This window comes from Balaenoptera acutorostrata, chromosome 1 (assembly GCF_949987535.1).
Source record: "Balaenoptera acutorostrata chromosome 1, mBalAcu1.1, whole genome shotgun sequence".
Lineage (NCBI taxonomy): Eukaryota > Metazoa > Chordata > Mammalia > Artiodactyla > Balaenopteridae > Balaenoptera > Balaenoptera acutorostrata.
The window spans coordinates 87,455,039-87,474,756 of record NC_080064.1 but is presented as its reverse complement, the minus strand read 5'-3'; the positions used below and the strand labels follow the sequence as shown (position 1 = coordinate 87,474,756).

The following is a 19,718-nucleotide window of genomic DNA, read 5'->3' as shown; positions in this document are numbered from 1 at the left end:
AAAACACATCAAGGTAATTTCCTTCCTTGAAGGAGACAAGGAGGCCAACCTGCAAAGAGTCTTCTTCTGTGGATTGGGGGCCACTAGCCAGTTTTTCAGGAAAGTTATATTTCCTCCTTGAAGTAATCCTTAATGAACCACTTAAGTGTAATATTCTTTGTAAAATTAAGGTGCTAGCTTCACATATTAAAATTATTAGTAATTTGGATCACCCCTGTAATTTTTGTTTCTTAGCGTTCTCTTGTATTTTTCTTGCCACTATTCTTAAAATATATTTCATTTCTCCAGCATACCTAGTGAATACAGAAATTTTACTTTTTCTTCCTTTAGCTTTCTCCAGAGTACCTAGAGAATTTCTACTCACCTAGCATTCTTGGTGAATTGTAAGTAGTTCAACAGATATTATGTGTGGTTGCCAAGCCGGGGTGTTGGGGGGTAGGAGAGGGATGAATTGGGAGTTTGGGATTAGCAGATGCAAACTGGTATATACAGAATGGATAAACAATGAGGTCTTACTGTATAGCACAGGGAACTATATTCAATATCCTGTAATAAACTATAATGGAAAAGAATGTGAAAAAGAATGTTATACATGTATAACTGAGTCACCTTGCTGTACAGCAGTAATTAATACCACATTGTAAATCAACTATACTTCTATTAAAAAAAAACATAAAAAAACAGGTATTATGGAAATTCACTGATATTTGGAATCCATCTGACCTACACTATTTATAGGCTTCTTAACTTTCTTTTATCAGATGTTTATAGAAAACCTAGCCTGATTGCTCAATGACAAGATTTTATTCAGTGAATCAATCGATGAAGCAATCAGTTTTCTCTATGACAAGAACAAGTAGTTACTGTTATAACAAAGATTAGAGTTGGGAAGAATCACATCTATGAGGCCTGGTAACATTAATTTGCACAATATTTATTTACTTATTTTTTGGTATTGCCATTGTTATTTCAGGTATCCTCATTCCAAGACACCATACTATAATGAGCTATGTGGTTTGTGCTGGATAAAATCATTGCTTTATATTCTGATGTTTGGAATAGCCCAACTGTTCCCAATTCTGTGTCTGCACTCTTTCAGCTGTTAGAGAGGTGTCTTTTTTCAGCTGGCAATAGCATAAGGCTTTGCCTCTAGAGTAACAAAAGTATCATGTTAGAGAGGGAAATAGGCTTCACTGTACCTGTGGTTTGATGTAATGGTTGTTAGGCACGGATCCACAGAGAGAAATTTCACATAGCTCGGAGATATTCAACATCTGCCATAAGCCTTGACCCTATTTTACAACAGTATCTATAAGCTATGGGGGAACATGTTATTGAAGGATGTCTGATTCCAAGAACCATCACAGCTGTCACTGGGGTTTACTCCATCCACTGGCTGATATGCTTATCATAAAACCACAAACCTTATATCGACTCATGTTCAGATCTTGACTGTTCCCGTTATACAAGAAAGAGTTAGAAAATAAACACTTGTAGCAGTTTCAGCTTAATGCTTTTTAGAATTGTGTTGGCTAGACAGCAAATTAAATATTCCCCTCCTTTCTTCCCTCCCTTTCTACCTTCCATTAAAACAAACACACAAAAATCAAATAAAGCATAAGATCATAGATCTTTGTGGTCACACTGCTAATGCTTGGAATTTGAAAATTAGACCTAAGGAACAGATGTGATTCAGCTAATAGGATATGTAAATCTTCACAAGTCCATGGGCTGAGAGCTAAAAAAATAATGATAATAAACAAATAAAAATAAATCAGGTCAGGTCTGGCAGATATTATGCTCTTTAAAAGTAAGAGTTTAAACAACATTGTAATTCCAAGCATCCATGTTGCACTACTGGTAATTATGATTATTAGGTAGGTCATCATAGAAATGCATGACAAGAAAGCCTAGAGAGAGAGTGGAAATATTTTTTCAACTTATCTACTAGGTTGTTCACCTCATCTGATAAAGTCTGTTGATGAAATAGCTTTTGGTATCTGGTATCCCTATATCTTAATGGTCATTAGTAAATTTCAGACAATCACTGTGATCATTTCACTGCCACAAAGGGCTAAGATTGTGATTCTTAGGGACATCACCCTCTTTATGTTTAATGAGTAGGAGCTACATCCCGGACCATGCAGTGTTCTTTTTCCATCCTCTTGGAAGTACACTTCAACACAGTGTTATATAATGGAGTTAAATACAGAAAACACTATATCCTGACAGTAAGTTAGGTCAAGGCTGCTAGGCAAGGCTGTCTCTTGTCCCATTGCATGCACCCCACAGCCAATAGTTAAGATATCCTTCACCTCACTCACTGTGTCTACACAGGAGGGAAATTATCTGGCTTTGAGATTCTTCCCTGAGACTCTCCATGTACTGTTCTCTGGTATTCACAGCTTCATCATACTGCTCTAAGTCATCCTGGGCTATATATTCCAGCCTTCTCAGCTTTCTGAGGTCTTGAAGCTGTTGTGGAATACCCTGAGCTGTGCCCCCTCTCTTCACTGTATGAATCCTGCGTACAATACAGACTTCGCAGAGGGATAGGTGAATACCTGAATTCCTGCAGCCATTCTCTCCTTTATGCCAACAACTACCTTCTATTATGGTTTTGTTTTGGCCAAGCAGGGAATCATTTTTAGCCTCTGAGCAGTCTATTAAAAAATGAACAAATATTCATTTTTCTGGTGTTAATGTGTCGTACTGCAAAATCTACTCTAATTACCAGTCACTGTTGAGTTATCACTTCCGTCTTTTATACCTATTTATACATTTGTATAAATAGCTATCCTTGGAAGCACTAGTTGTCACATCCCTCATGCTTCCACACTGAAGAGTCTCTAAAATGTTATCAGAATCAGGGTTAAATGTTATTTAAGAACATTTACTGATTCCCCTAGCTACTGAGCAGGTTCTCCCGCTTGTCCTAGTTCTCCTGAGATCCCATGACCTCCTCTGTGAGATCTCTCCATGTGTCCGGGGCTGACAAGTCACTCCACGACAGAAACACTGTGATGCTAAAGGCCCCACATAAAAAGCTTTTTTCATGAACTCTAATTGGTCTGTAAAAACAGTGCATTGTTAATGTGGCTACAGCAGCAATAGTTTCTTGTGCCCAACTCTGATTTACAACACACACGCAAAAGTCTCTTATGGGCCTGATCTATCCCATGGATTCCCCAGATTCTCCCCCGCCTCAGATTGCCACGGATCCACTGCTAGCCACGCATGATCCTAATTAGCCAGCTGTATGTGCTGAAGGCCCCTGATTTCTAAGCCTGGCTGTGAGACAGAATTATCAGGAGAATCATGTTAAAATGCTGATTCTCATATCCTATTCCATACCTACTGAATTAGAATCTTCATGGCAGTGATATGAGAAATGGCTCTCCGATCAGAAAGTTATTATTATTTAAAAAAATTTTTAAACAAATTCCCTTTCTAACCAGTCCAGCCCTAGCCTGATTGGCATTTGAGAACTATTGTTTCAGCTATATTTATTCTGTTTGAAAGAAAAGGAAATTGTACAGGACAAGATGTCAGTCCTTTGGTAAAATCAAGGTAGCTTATCACTGTGCTTCCTGCTCATTTTGTAGGACTTTGTCATGAAAAGAGATCTGATATGTTTGACATGGATATATCAGATGGTAATTACACCCACAAATTCATTTTGTGATGGTTTTCCTGCTATTTCTTTGGTCACAGAAATTAGCAATCTGTTTTGTTTTTTAGGTATCAGAGAACCATTTATTTATTTTAAATTGTTATTTGCCAGGAGCTCACTCTATACCAGGCACCCCACAGGTGTTCTGCTTCTCTGGTTGAACACTGAATTGTTCACCTAGTGTCATGTATAATGGAGAATTAGTGATACAAATAAACCCAAAAGCAAAACTAATTGGATTATTTGAATGAACTGTGCAGAAGTTCTTGATATCATTATCAAATTAGCAAAGTACAAAAATCCATTTTATAAAGTATGAAAATAGCTTCTTCCAGTAAACCCTTCACTGTAACATATTTGACCCCCAGATAAATAGAGTATGGTTCCCTAGAGAATCCTGTAGTGGTTGAGAGCTCACTTCAACAGGGAGAGAGACTGGTAATACACAAAAGGAGTCAGTCACAGTGTCTGGATGGGAAATGACCCCAGAAGGGGAAAAAAAAGTCTACTCACATATAGATTCAAAGAGCTTGCTTAACTATACTCAGGCCACTGAACAAAACAAACACTGGCCAGACTCAGGAGGAATTCCTAAACCCCCATGCAAAATACCACGTGGTGCCTGTGGATGTGATACAATATCTGAGGGAGTAATACAGCATGGAAGCTTCCCTGAGACCTGGACAAGAAATGATGTACTCAGCAAAAATGTACTTGGGGCACAGAATTATTCACCAGTAAAGGGAAAACATCATCCTTAGAGCCAGAGCTCTACTAGAGAGGATCCCCAAGACAGGAGACTGGACCTGCTGGAATGACAACACCATCTGGGTAGCAAAGATTATATGACCAATGCCTGTGGTTTCCAACCTTGTCCGAGTACTCTGTCTTTGAAGCAGACTCATAATATCATCTGGGAGGACTTTAGACCATTGTGATTGTTTTTGTTTGTATGATCTTTGTAGCTATTTCTCTATTCCTTTATCACAACTTCAATTTGATAGATTGTTTAAACATGCTTAAAATGTATTAACTGAGGTCAGTCCCCTGGGTTGGTTGAAGGAGTGATTGACCAGGTTTGTGCACAGAGTGGTACCAACCGTAGAAAGGTAACCCAGTCCTTAGTTTCACTTCTCCTGAATGGAGATCCTAGTACAGTGACTGAAGACAAATTTCTTGAAGGCATGGACTGTATCAAGTCATTAATATGAACTGAAAGGATAATTTTGTTTTTAAGTAGATTTGTGTCTTCCAAATGTCTTAATGCAACCAGACTGACTCCCTAGAATTAATACTGAAGATAATAATAGTAAAATTGTGACCATAGAGAAATTTTTAGAACCCAGAACATACTAAGGAAAGAGAAGGAATCAATATTCTGTCATATCTTGACTGATCTCTGACTTTCTATTGCTGCCCCACTGATGTCTTATTGAGAATAGCCAGATTCTAAGAATCTTTCCAAAATGTTGGATTATGTTTTTCTTTTCTTTTACATTCATTTCCATTACTCTTTTTTTTTTGGAGACTTTATTTTCTTATTCTGAAATACTTTATAGGCCTCATTCCCCTTAGTTTCTCACATGCCGTCCAAGATTAAACTTAAAACACCACATGATTGGGCTTTAGATCTTCAATGACTTCTTTAACCCACTGCATCCTAGATCCATCACTCCTCCATGAGGTCTGCCCAGATTCTCTCTGCCCAGAGAAATGCATTCTTTCTCTCCTTTAAACATTTTCTGTACTCTTCTAATGGCATTTGATGCAATATTCCTTTTATTACAGCAATTTTCTCTTATAGCTTGTCTTTTAGACTCTACAGTTCTACCCTTGATGACATGTCTGTGTCTGATTCATCTCTAGCTTCCATCAGGTCCCTGGAAGAATGCCGAGCACATAGGAGGATAGGGCTTTGCTCAATGAATATTTGTAGAATGAACCAGTGAGGAATCTTGGCACCTTAGAAAGAGTACTGAAAATTTCAGATCCTCAGCCAGTACAAGCTATAGGTAATGGTCTTAGAAAAATATATTTATCAAACACTTGGAATTCTATGATCTTATACCTGAGTTTCTATTGTGCTCCTGAGGTGCAATAAATTATAAATCAAGACACTTGGGATGTTGTCCTGGCCAGTAAATCACTGTCTTGGTTTTTTGATCCATGAAATGGGGCTAACAACAGACTAATATTGTTGTTACATGGATGGCCAAGACCCTTTCTGTGAAAATGCTATTGAAAGTACCAAGAACTGTATAAATACTAGGGTTACTGTCTTATTTTACAAATGCCAGATGCTGAATTGATTATTTGTTTGTCTGTTTCTCCTACGTTTTTACATGTGTAAGTATAGGGACAAATAAAAAATGAGGGGAAAAACTACTTAAACAGTACCCAGACCAAATATTTTTAGTATTCTTTACTATGCTTCTAAATATTTAATAGATTATTAGTAGATGCAAACATAGAAGACACTATTTCACATTTGCATGTTAATGAAAAATCATGAATTATACATTATTTGCTGTGTGGAGTAGTGGAAACAGTATTCATTTTTTACAGCCATAAAAACTTAGATTGTCTCCTGAAACACACATCAAATCCCCTTCTGTAATAGTGCCAGAAAGATCTGCAAGCCTTTTAAAACCATCTCCAGTGAAATTAGATTTGTTTGTGCCGCTTTGCAACACACTAGTGTGAAAGTTCATTTTAAACAAAATAGTTTTAATAATGTCATTACTAATGTATATTTGGTCATCACTAAAAAATGGGGTTTTAATATGAATGTTTCATTTTAATAAACAGCAGAGGAAGCAAGTTGCCCTGAGTCAGCAGGAAGTGGTTATACACCAGAGAACAGCCTGATTGTGTTAGATTCATCCAGAACACTGAACAGCCCAGAGACGGTCCAAGAAAAAACAACTGGCTTTATTCAAATGATTAGGCTTTCTGCAGCTCAATAGTGAGATTCACACATTCTCCTATTATTTCTTGACCTCATGCCCAAAACTCCCACATACAGTAATAATTAGAATTAGTGTTTCCAGTGCATGCCTCCATCTTCCTAACAAACAGTAAAAAAACATGTGGTGCTTACAAACTATGCACTTAATAAAAATTTTCTTTACTCTGATTAATACATCTCAATTTCTTAACTCTTTACCATTATGCCAAGTATATCTACCTTCTGTTGCTCAATCTCTATAAGTACCATCACTACCATTGTTGATCCTACAGTTTTGAAAGGAACCGGTGTTTCTTTCTGCCTCTCATTAAATTCTAAGAAGTTTCTTTTATTTTCCTGGTCAGAGCACGTACGTAAAGCTGTCTTTGACTGCTGTCATTCTGGGCCATGTGCATTTTTTTTGTCTGGTAATGTGGAAAACTGTAAATACTTCAAATATTGAATCCCAAATGCTGGAATTAGCATATAGTACAAATTGTTGTGCTGACTATTTTAATGAGAGGCACAGTTTGTGAGGACGGTCTGGAAGGGCCTATGAAACCTTAGTAGATGTCGGTGATATTGTTCCATCTCCATTGCCCATCTGAACTCCTCACTAGGCTTCTTGTTACACTCAGTCCGCACTGCCACGAAGGGAATGGCAAGAAGGGAGTCATGTCATATTTATGCGTTTAGTGATTCTTGTAGCACTGTGGTTATCACCACTTACAGAAGCCTAACATACACCCAAGGAATTTACCTTTAGTTGGTAGAACCTAATGGGAAATCAAATAGAAATCACAAGGTGTGAAAAACAAGCAGGATTAAAAATAATCAAAACTTAAAAAGCTATGTTTAATAGAATAAATCTGATTGCTAAGCCAAGTGTGATCTGAATTTCTTGTAAGAGGTAAAGCTCAGGACTGGAATCGCAAAACCTAGACTAGACCCCATGGCTCTGCCACTAACTGATTTTACTCTGTCTTGATGAGGCATCTGGTTGGCGGAGCTTGGGCACTCTGAACTTCAGTATTCTTATCTCTAAAATTCAGAGAGTAAAATCTCTACTTCGCCACCTCACTAGTTGGTTGTCATGAACAAATGAACAGGGTTGAGTCTTGTAAGCTCAACATGGCTACCTGTTGATGATTTTTTGAGTTCTTGGCAAGAGCGTGTGTGGTAAAACCATGACTTCATTCCCCTGCTTCCTATGGAAGCCTCCCACGGCTTCACGTGGCACTGGGTATCCAGCCCTCGCATGGCTTGCAAGTCTCTCCACGACCAGGGCTCTACTGCTCCCTTCAGTATGAGCCAATATGGGCCACAGTCACACTAGCCTGGGCATAGGCCAAGATCATTTCTACTTCAAGGCCTTTTGTGTGCAGGACCCGCTGAGTGGAATGTTCTTTTCCAGAGCTTTATGTGGCTGGCTCCTCTTTCTTCTACTCCAGTTAAATTTTACCTCTTCAGCGGGCCTTTTTTAGCTAAGATGTCCTCTCCCACCGCATTCTCTGATCTATTGTCTTTTTACAATCTGAAATTATCTGCCTCATTTATTTGTTTACCTGTTTATTATAGAGTCCCCACAGAATATAAGCTCCCTAACAGTAAGACCACTGCCTTTGGCACCTAGAAAAGTGCCCAGCCCATAGCAGGGATTCGCTTATACTTGTTGACCGAATGAATGAATATGGTAGTTGGCAGTTTACCAGGAGGCACAGAGAGTAGGAAAGGCCCAGCTGGTGTTCAACGACCCTGACTACTTCCCTTTTTGTAAACTGTCCCAATTCTCTCCCCTGCCCTCATACTATGGCTCCTGATCTCTCCCCACCCAGCTACCCAGTGTCCCTACTCTATCTTCTCTCACAGGATTAAAAACAATAATAGCAGTAATAATGAGTTAGCGTAACATGTAGCTAAGTATTTTATATACACGATCACATTTAAATCTTTAGAACTTGTTACTTTAGGGTGCACTGAGAATTAGAGAGATTAAATAAGTTGTTGAAGATCTCATCTTGAGAGGCAGAGCATATTCTCAAATGCATGTTGGTCTGACACTCATGCTGTCTCCTGCACCATGCTGCTTTCTACACATCAAAGCCCCTGCAGCCAGTGACTCACACTCTTGCTTCAACACAGTTTGACTCACTTTTTCTCTACCTTGGTATCATCCCCTATCCTGGGTGATGAACTGATTGAATTACCAGAGAAATTAGTCAGGTAGATCATGCTCATGTTTTCTGATCAAGGTATATATCTTATCAGAAGCTTTCTGAATACAAAATAACTGACTAGGGGACACATCAGATGGATGATCGTAATAAAAGTTTGCATTTATGGAGCACATACTAAGTCACTTGAATCTTCATGACAACTCTGTGAAGTAGGTACTGCTTTTATTCTCATTTTTATAAATGAGGAAACTGAGGCATGATGGAGTTTAATAACCTGCCCAAGGTCACACAGCTAGCACATGGCGGAGCTGGGATTTGTACTCACTAGTGTGACTGCAAAGGCAGCATGTTAATCACTATGTTAAACTGATGGGCCTATGACATAGAGGTGAGGGCTAGTTTACTTGGCCTCTATATATAACACCTTTAATAGCAACTCATGTTTCCATAGAGCATCTGGTATAAGATGAACACTTAAATCAATCACTTTCCTTTTTTGGCAATGTTAGTGCTTTCCTCTTGTGATTACATTTAATATTAGAATGATAAAAAAGATTATAGTCTTGGATAAATCAACAATCTATTTTTCATATGATACAGATGCAGATGAGTCATCAGGATGACAATATTATTAATCACCTTAATATATCTATCACCACCACTTTCTCTAGAATTTTTTCTTTCTCTGTCAAGGAGAAATATGAAATAAAACAACTGTGTCATAAGAAATCATGCAAACATCTCACTGGCATTTTCGGTTTTCATTTAATTTTTTTTGTTGCTGTTGTTAAGATTTCAAATCATACTGATTTTAGTTAGAGGCACAATTTCATTAAGCCACAGTAGCTTAAATAAGGGAAGTTTTTAAAAGGAAGTAAAAATAGTTATACAAAAACTCCTAAACAGCAGGTAGTTTTAATGAGAGTAATTTCATTAAAAATGAGACATTCTTTTAAGAAAGTCAACCAAAAGGGAGAAAAAAATATGACAGTTAGAGATTTGTGGATCAGGCATTTCAGTAATTAACCACCGAATTTCCAGATGATAATGCAGAAAGCAAGTTATGTCTTGGAGAAATTGCCCTCTGGAGAGAAAGGAAGAAAAGGATTTTGAGTTTGACAGTACAACCTTGCACCAGCACTGTTTTCTTCTCCTGCTGGTTCAAGTAGTTCTAAGCACCCTTCTGTAAATCATCATCTCACATGTATTTATTATCTTCCAGCTCAGTGCACAATACTATCTGTTACACATGGATACCAGCAATAATACATGCGGGGGCTCCGGCAGAAGAGACAAGCAAGCTCTGTGCTCATCTGCATTCTGAGTCTCATCCTGCAACGGAGTTTCTGCTCACGCTGTAGTCACCATGGTCAGCAATTAAAACAAAGGTATTATGTTTCTAGTATTTATTCCTCTGTATTTTACCCCTGCAATATGATGTTAGTCATCCAGAGCCACATGAATAGAGAAAATGTTTGACTGCTTTAGAGGAGCATAATGTTGAAGACTTTCTTTCTGCTGTTAGAGTGGGCAATTCCATAGGACTTTGGTAACCTGTATTACAAGATGCTTGTATACACAGTGGCACTGTTTCTGTTCAGTGGAGAGCTAAAATGCATGAATCTCCCATCCCTTCCAGAATGCTACGAAAATGTTAGCTATTATTGTAAAGAGGGAATTGGACTGTGTGGTACAAAAATTAAGAACTTTAAATGTTAAATGTGTTATATATTGTAGTGATTCTCAACAGAGGCTATAAGAATCACCTGGAAAGATTTAAAAACTGAAGATACTCAGGGTCCATCCATCAGAGAGGCTGATTCAGTTAGTCTGGGGTGGGGTCCAGTCACTTGTATTTTTTTAAAAGCTCCTGAGATAATTCCAATTTGCAGGCAGGACTGAGAACAACTGGTATGTGGGAAAGAAACTTCAGAACCCAATTGTTGCTGAAGTGCTAGCACCTTGTTAGCTACTTATGAGACTTTCACCGAATCCTTCATCTTTCTTTCAGTTTCTTTGCGGTTTCATCCATCATACAGAGTTGTCATAGCGATTAATTAAACCATGTAAGTGAAACTACCCTCATAAGCATAGAATGCTGTAAAAATATAAAATGAAAAAGAAATGAAAACAGTCTCTGAAATCGAAGAATCCTGAGTTCTCTTGTGGATTCTGACATGAGTTTTAGACCCAGGATATTTGCCAGACATCAAGCATATCCTTTTATATCTCAATTTTATTTCCTTACCTGTAAAATGAAAATAATATATTTAACCTGTAGCAGGATAAAGGGGAAGAGAAATACTCCTGTTTTATAGAAGTGTTAGTATTAAAAAATCAGAGTGCTGTCAGGGTACAATTTCAATTGTTTTTGGTTTGTTTTGTTCCCTTTCTTCCAAAGTCTTTCTGAGGATCAAATGAGTTAATTTATGTGAGAGCACATTATGACTAAAATTTGCTATTGCTATGCTATTATTATTATAAGTTTTTATTATGCCTCAATTTCTTCAACTGTAAAATGAGAGTATTGAACTAAATCATTCTTAAAATGTCCTCTAAGCACTAAAAATCTGTGATTCTTAAAAAGCAAGAGTTGTACAGCCTTTCTCTTTCATGTGATTCTTATTTAGAGTGTGTGTGTGCGTGCATGCATGTGTGTGTGTATGTTTCAGAGAACATTAATGGAAAGAAGGTTCCTGAGTTGTCTTAGCCTAGTATTCATCAAACTCAGTGACTGCATCCCTCTGGGAGAATCCACAGGAGAATTCAGAAGGGCTCACAAACAAGAATCCCTTTCCTTTCTAGAAGCATATGTGTACCTTAACTTTCGCTGGTTTTAAGCTACTCTGTTGGGTGCTGAGATCTAACTTTGTTTCAAGCCAGGAGGCTAAAGGAGCAAGTCCACTGACTACACGCTGCTCCCCCGAACAATTCACAGAGGCCCAACTCACACTGCTGTCCTGTCTGACTCACTTAAAAACAGAGCTGCCAGCCTCTTCAAACAGACTCTGTGGCCAACTTTCTGATGCTAGATTGGGGAGAGGAAAAACACATTTCTGCATTTGTGACAGCATACAAGGGAAGTAGCAGAAAAATGCTGCATTCTGTTAGTAGGTGTGTGTCTGTGCGGCTTCCCTATTGTGTGAATCTTTAAGCTGTCCTCTCCGCCGGCTCATTTCCTTTAGGCTATAAACATGTTCAGGTTTCTCCAATCTTAAAACAAAAACAAAAGGATACAGAAATTAAAAATCCTCCTTCTACCCAATACGGTTTGCTAGCTACAGCACTCTCTTCTTATCTTCATAACCAACACACTTAAAGAGCTGTCTACGCCTGCTGCCTATATTTCATCTCTTCTGGTTCATTCCTAAATCCCCAGAAACCTGGCTTTGTCTGTAACTTTAGCCAAGGCTGGCAATGAACTCCCAGGTATTAATTTAAAAATGGCAGTTATTCCTTCATTGGGGCTCACCGATCACCACTATACCTCTAATTCCATTGGCCACTTCTCTTTTCTCAGACTTTCCCTTCCCTTGTGTTTAAAACACTGACCGCTCCTAGTTCTTCTTCCTCTGTGCCCACCTTTGGCTTCCTTTCAGCATCCTTGTGGTTCATCTGGTTCTTAAACGCTGGTTCCCCAGGAACCTATTCCTGACCCTCCTTCTGATTGCTCTGTACACACTTTCTGGCTGGACTCACCCAATTGCATGAGAGCAATCACTACCTTCCCAAGTTTCTTAGAAACCAGCCTGAGTGAGACCCATCCTTACACACTGCTACTTCCTTAGGAAGTACAATCTCAGAGAAGCATGAGCGAGCAAAACGGGAGTAAGGAGTAAGAACAAATACAAGGGTACAGCTCTCTGCAGCTTTGTGTAAAACACACCTGACTTCTCTGTCTCACAGTGTGCTTCAAAAGATCATATAAAATCCTATGTGTCAGAACAAACTGTGAAGGGCAGGAAAGAATTTATCCATTGGCTCCCCTCCTATGTTGACCAAAATCTACCCTACGGGGCATCAACACCTTCACACTGACTTGTGCCATCCAGCCCTTTTGGGTGTTGTCAAGTACATTAGTTTTCTATGGCTGCTATAACAAATTATTACAAATAGTGGCAAAAAAAATCCAAATGTATACCCATCAACAGTGTAGGAGGGTTCCATTTTCTCCCACTATGAAGAACAGTATAGAGGTTCCTTTAAAAAACAAAAATAGAGCTACCATATGATCCGGCAATCCCACTCCTGGGCATAAATCCACAGAAAACCATAATTCAAAAAGAAACATGCACCCTAATGTTCATTGCAGCACTATTTACAATAGCCAAGACATGGAAGCAACCTAAATGTCCATCGACAGATGAATGGATAAAGAAGATGTGGTATATTTATACAGTGGAATACTACTCAGCCATAAAAAATGAAATAATGCCATTTGCAGCAATACAGATGGACCTAGAGATTAACATAGTAAGTAAAGTAAGCCAAAGACAAATACCATATGACATCGCTTATATGTGGAATCTAAAAAGAAAATGATACAAATGAACTTATTTACCAAACAGAAATAGATCCACAGACACAGAAAACAAACTTATGGTTACCAAAGGGAAAGGGAGCAGGGATAAATTAGGAGTTTGGGGTTTACATATACACACTATTATATAAAAGATAGATAACCAACAAGAACCAACTGTATAGCACAGGGAACTATACTCAATATTTTGTAATAACCTATAAGGGAAAAGAATCTGAAAAAAATAAATATACATGTATGTATAACTGAATCACTTTGCTGTATACCTTCAACTAATACAACACTGTGAATCAACTACAATTAAAAAATTCTAAATTTATTATCTTACAGTATTATCTTATTATCTTAAAGTCTAACACAGCTCTCACTGGGTCAAAATCAATGTTATCAGGGCCATTCTCTTTTCTGGAGGCTCTTGAGGAGAATCCATTTTCTCACCTTTTCCAGCTTCTAGAATGAAATAATGCTATTTGCAGCAATATGGATAGACCTAGAGATTATCACAGTAAGTAAAGTAAGCCAGACAAAGACAAGCTGCCCACATGCCTTGGCTCTTGTGGTCCCTTCCTCCATCTTTAAAGCCAGCAACAGTGAGTTGAGTTCTCAGACTGCACCACTCTGAACTTTTCTACTTCCTTCTTTTACTTTCACAGATTCTTGCAATTACTGTGGTCTCATCCAGAGAATTCGGATAATTGGCAATCTTAATTCCCCTTTGCCATGTGAGGTGACATATTCACAGTCCCAAGGATTAGGACATGGACCTTTTTGGAGACAGGACATAATTCTGCTTATCAAACCAGGGAAGCCAGATCCCAAGATCTAGTGGCAGCCCCCGCATTAGGAAGCATAGGACCTGGGTATGAGCCAGGTGAACTATTTCTCTGTTTGTCTGCAACCCACAACCCAGAGGCCAGGGTGGGTGAGCCTATGGCTGTGTATGGGCCATGCCAGTCCCACAGTGTCTTGTTTTTCAGAGGCTATGCATGAACCCTTAGTAGGAGAGTAGAAACCCACTGCATGAGGTGTGAGGCACTATTGGTCCTGCCTGTAAATGACATGAGGGATGAAGAGCAGCCACTCTAGTGGACCCAGCTGTTTGATCAGGCAAAATGCTATCATTCCCATAAGAAACAATCTTCATAACACTAATGTGGGGTTCAGTTGCAGTTGACGAAGGGGGTCTATGAAGTTGATAGAAACCTCTCCCTGCAGGGTCTGATGCCACGTGATTTTCCTGGGAGGGTCATCACGAGTCCTGAACCACAGCCTTACCAGTCTGCAGAGGTACAGAGTGTGACTGGCTCTCTATCCAAATCCTGACAACTCCAATTTATGATTACCATTCAGCCTCTCTTCTGGGTTCCAAAGTATCTGTAGGACATTTTAATGCAGATATCCCATAGCTTCAGAGTAGGCTACATTCAATTCAGCATCTTTTCTACCCCTCTAACTCCCAATATCTGCCCCTTCTATAGGATTTCTTTTTTTTTTTTTTTTTTTGGTGAGTGGTACCTTCATTAACCTAAGAAACCCAAATCAGAAAACTAATAGTCATCTTTGACTCCCCTCTCTGACTCACCACCAACCCATTCCTGACATCTTGAGGTCACCTGACTCCAGTTCTCTTCCATTCTTACCATTCCTTCCTTCATTTGGTTTTTATTTTCTCTGAACTTTTCTCCATTCTTCCAGTCATCACTCTTCCCAATCAATGCTTCACTCAACCTCCAGAATTACCTTTCTTAAATAAGTATCTGATCAAGTAATCCTTTTGCATACAAATCTTTCATTGACTTATCAATGCCTTTAGGATAATATTGGAAGTCCCTAGCATAACATTCAAGGCCCTTCATGATCTGGACTTGATTCCACTTTTTATACTCTGCTCCTTTTCTTCTTTTAAACCTTGAATCTTAGCTACATTGAACCACCTGTACTTCCCCCAATGTGTTGTGTTATGTTATACCATTCCTCCTCTGCTCACGCACTTTTCACTGCTTGGAATGTCCCCTCTCCCAACTTCTCCTGGCTTATGCCTATGCATGCTACAAGATTTGGATCATGTTTCCCGAGAAACATAACCTCACCCAGTCCCCTTCCTGCAATATGGACTCAGCACCCTTACTGGTTGCTCTCACTACGTCTTAACATTGTACTTGCTGCACACTCTATGATGATTATTTTTCCTTTGGGACATTTTTCTGCAAGATTGTGAATAATTTTGAGAACAGAGACACCACAGATTGATTATGTACTTTTGATTCTCTGGTACCCAATGCAGAATGGCATGTAGAGACTGTTTAATGAATGTTTGATGAATGAATAAATGATCTGGGTGGTAGCAATATATACTTATTTTTAATATAATGCATTTTAGTGTTAGAGAGATCAAGTTACCTAATACATTGTTGTTATTATCATATTGGAAGTATGATAGAAATCTAGGAAGGGTTCTATTAAAGTTGGATGATTTTCGACTAGAGATTTTCTTTCCAGCATTTTCTCCTGCTGTTTGAGGACTTCCCCCGCCCAAGAGCTAACATTTGCTGTGCTCTTACTATTGTTCAGCCAGGCACTGAGCTAAACCTATTAATACTCACAAGAACCCCATGTGATAGAGACTATTTTATTCCTATGATACAGGTGAGGAGACTATAGCACAGGGATAATAAGTAACTTCACCAGGATAATATGGATGAGTCAGAGCTGGGATTTCATCACAGACCCCCAGACCTGCACACCACTCAATATATCACTCCTGTAGCCCGATGATTGGTTTAAAGCACAAGTAAATGTAGGCATCAGGAAACCTGGATTCTAATCCCTGCTTCATTTTATTAAGCTAGAGAACCTTGCCTTGGTCACTGGGACTCAGTTTCCCTACCTATAAAGATGGGAGAGTTTACTTCTGTTCACTATGGTCCCTTCTGACGCATATTTTGTTAACTAGATCATGTCGAACTTAGCTTTATAAGCTCAATAGGAAAGGGAATCATTGTATATTTCCATTTTTAAAAGATGGAAAACAAAAACCATGCACCAGAGAAGTGACAAAGGAAGTACAGAGCTGCCCACCACCTACTAAAAACCCAAATGATTTTCAGATCAATCTATGTTAACTGAATTCACTAACACTTTTTAAAACAGTTCGTTATGGAAACAGTTTATAAAATTGCTATTCATCCTTTGTTTGGCCCTCTTGTGTTTTTATCCTTTAATTCTTTTGCCAGTTAGATGAATAAAGTTACTTTCCAGAGCTGCTCAAGCACATCCTTCAGGTGTCTGAACAAGCAGAGGGAAGCCACTGTGTAGCGCATTCCTCTGAAGGTTAAGCGCTCCTCCCCCAAGCTAGGGAAGATACTAAACACAATGTCTCAAGGGATGCATTCAGGGAAAAATGTGACTCCAAGAGAAAGCAGCCTTTGTTACACAGTATGTTTCTTCCCAATCCCCCTTCTTCCCAATCACCCTTGGTATGAGATCAGGATGATAAATATTACACAAGCAAGCCCCTGCTCAGTCCTGAGCCAGAATGGGAGCATTTCGGGAGTTGACAGCAGTTTTTGTCACACAGTACGCCTCATCGGAATCACCTTAGGGGTGTGTGTGTGTGTGTGTAAGGGAAAATTAAGTGTATGCAGAAAACGGTCTTTCTCCAATGGAGATTTCTTAATTTTGCAGTTAATTAAATGGTTTTCAAACCATGACCTTTAGTTCAGGTCTGCTCCTAACTAGCCTACATAGCTTTTCATAAGTCTTATCTCTCTGAGTCTCTGTTTCATTATCTAGAAAATTAGTAGTTGGACAAAAACAATTTCTTATTCTTATTCTGCTATCCCAGATATTGCCACAAAAGTCTTTTTTGTTAAGTCAATTTCATAGAGCTCAGAATTTCATACTCAATAAAAAACATATGGAAAAAAACACAACCTTTTATTCCTTTCAATCAAGTTTAGAAACTAGAGTGTAGGTGGTCCTCTTGGGTAAACTGCAGTGTGCCCACATTGCCCTGGTTTGGAATTCTCTTCTCTTGGGTCAGAACCAGACCAGTTTTGAGAAGTCAATTGCCTCCCTACATTTCATCTGAGTTTGATTTGAATGAGAAAATTGCAGATAAAACCCAGAAAGAATTTTTGTTAGAAGTCAACAAATTACTATAACTAAAAGATTGTTTGGTCTCTGAATCAACTTTATTTCTTGTCTTTTTGCTCTTTTGAAAATAAAAAAAAATCTCACTTCCAGCTCATAAAGGAGCATTAGTTCTTATTTTCCATACATTAGAAGTCAAATGGTAATTCATACAAATTAAATTAGTGATTTTGCATTTAATTTACTGATGACAAACTATAGGATTCAGCAGTTTTGCTCTGATAACATTTAAAATGTATTAATTTCAGCAGTGATTTACATAGGGCTTTATTTCCCACTGCTACAGCTTCATTCTCCAAAGAAATGTCCCATGGTTTTTCAATTTGTTACCTAATCAGCACAATATATTCCTCCTTTTCTTCCTTTTATATTGTCTCCTAAATTTGAGACCTCAATATCTGAAGAAATCACACCAAGAAATCTCACATGGTTTTTCTATTTCTGTGAACCTTTTAGAGAATAAACAGAGGAAAAGTATTCCACTGAACCAGGGGTGCTGCCTGCAGCCACGGGGGTCTTAAGATGATTGCATTCAAATGAATTTTTTTTTCAAATCATGATCCATGGACATTACAAAAATATTTCCACAAATCCACCTAAAGCTCCTAATATCAATATATCAAAATCTCTGGAGCCATACCAATGACAAATGTTGGAGTTCTGAAAAGAAGTTTCCTAAGGTGATTCCGATGAGGCTTACTGTGTAACAAAATCTGCTCTCGCCTCCCTAAATGCTCCCATTCTGGCTCAGAACTGAGCAAGTAAATTCTTTTCAGGCTTACCTTTCTCTATTATTATTTCCAGGCCAGAGGACCCCAGATATAACGGAGATGATTCCAGAATTGAGAAAACTTGGGGTTGGACAGAACTCCAGTTTCTTTAAGCTATTACAACCATATGATTTATATCTAGTTAAATCTATGGAAGAGACCCTCCTTCAAAATTTAAGATGGTTTTGGAAGTGTTCCTTTGGCTAAAGGCAGTGAAATTAAACCGTAAATTCAAAGTGCAAATAAGGCATTTTCCCAAACTCAGTTAAGCAAAAGTGCCTATCTTATGGAAAGAAAGGATGGCAAAGAGGATTCAGGAGTTACCAAAGTACCCACCACTCATGCCCAGTGCTCCCCACTGGCGGTGTGGGACATTTGGCTAAACTAAGAAGATTGACATGGGGGACAAGAGTTTGGGAAGAAATGAAAGTGCACTTGAAGCTATACTGAGAAAGTGGAGAAAGTTTTGGCCATTTGAGTAGAGACATACACTGTCTAATATGCCCGGCAATTTCAACAAAAAGAACCCTGCAGGGGAATTCTTTGAGGCCTGCTCTGGGAGAACATGTTTTGAATATAAAATGGAAGGACAAATAAGATCCAGCGGTCTAAAGGAATGAACTAACACTGAAGTAATTCCATTCTAAGTCACTTTATTCTTTTGATCACATTGTATTCGTTAGGTCTACCCTTTGACATGTTTGAGTTCTTCTGACACTGAATCTGCGAGGTAAAAATATATGATGTACCACAGCCATCCCCAGCCTGTTTGGCACTTGGGACCGGTTTCTTGGAAGACGATTTTTCCACGGGGTGGGAGTGAGGCGAATGGTTGAGGCGGCAATGCGAGCAGCGCTGGTTCAGGCCGTAATGCGAGTGATGGGGAGCGACGGGGAGCCGCAGATGAAGCTTTGCTCACGCACCCGTCGCTCGCCCCCTGCTGTGCGGCCCAGTTCCTACCGGTCCGTGGCCCAGGGGTTGGGGACCCCTGATGTACCGTACATTTTATTCATAAAAAATAAGACATATCATAATATAAACTATAAAATATTACCTCTATGTTACTAAATTTATTTTTCACTTATATATGTTCCTTATCAAACACAGCTTCCTATAAATGTTTACATTTTCTTTGCATACTGTTTGATAAAGATCCTGCACTTTTTCCTTAGAGTCTATTTTATTTTGAAAAAGACTCAGATTTTATTTATTTGCTGATATTGTGTGACATTTAAGCCAAACATGGTTTACTAAACCTTTTTTTTAGTTCATGATTTCTGGATTGGTTGCTATTCTGAATGAATATCAGAAACCCTGCTTTTTCATTTTTCACTTTCCAAATAAACTCTCTTGATTGACACTACCCTTTCCTCATTTCTCCATTTTGTATTTTGCACTCTCACAATTCCATTATGATTAAATAGAGAAACAAAGATTACAATTTAGACTTAAGTTAACT

At 38.6% G+C, this 19,718-nt stretch overlaps 1 long non-coding RNA gene across 1 annotated transcript in view; it reads left to right on the top strand.

Moving 5' to 3' along the window:
* Nucleotides 1-330: 330 nt before the first annotated feature.
* Nucleotides 331-19,718, top strand: part of LOC103009463 (uncharacterized) — a 29,911-nt gene continuing 10,523 nt past the window's right edge. Inside the window, exons 1-3 of the long non-coding RNA XR_003622213.2 lie at nt 331-383; nt 10,020-10,185; nt 10,809-10,863. This is a non-coding gene — a long non-coding RNA (uncharacterized LOC103009463). The remainder of the gene's footprint in view (nt 384-10,019; nt 10,186-10,808; nt 10,864-19,718) is intronic.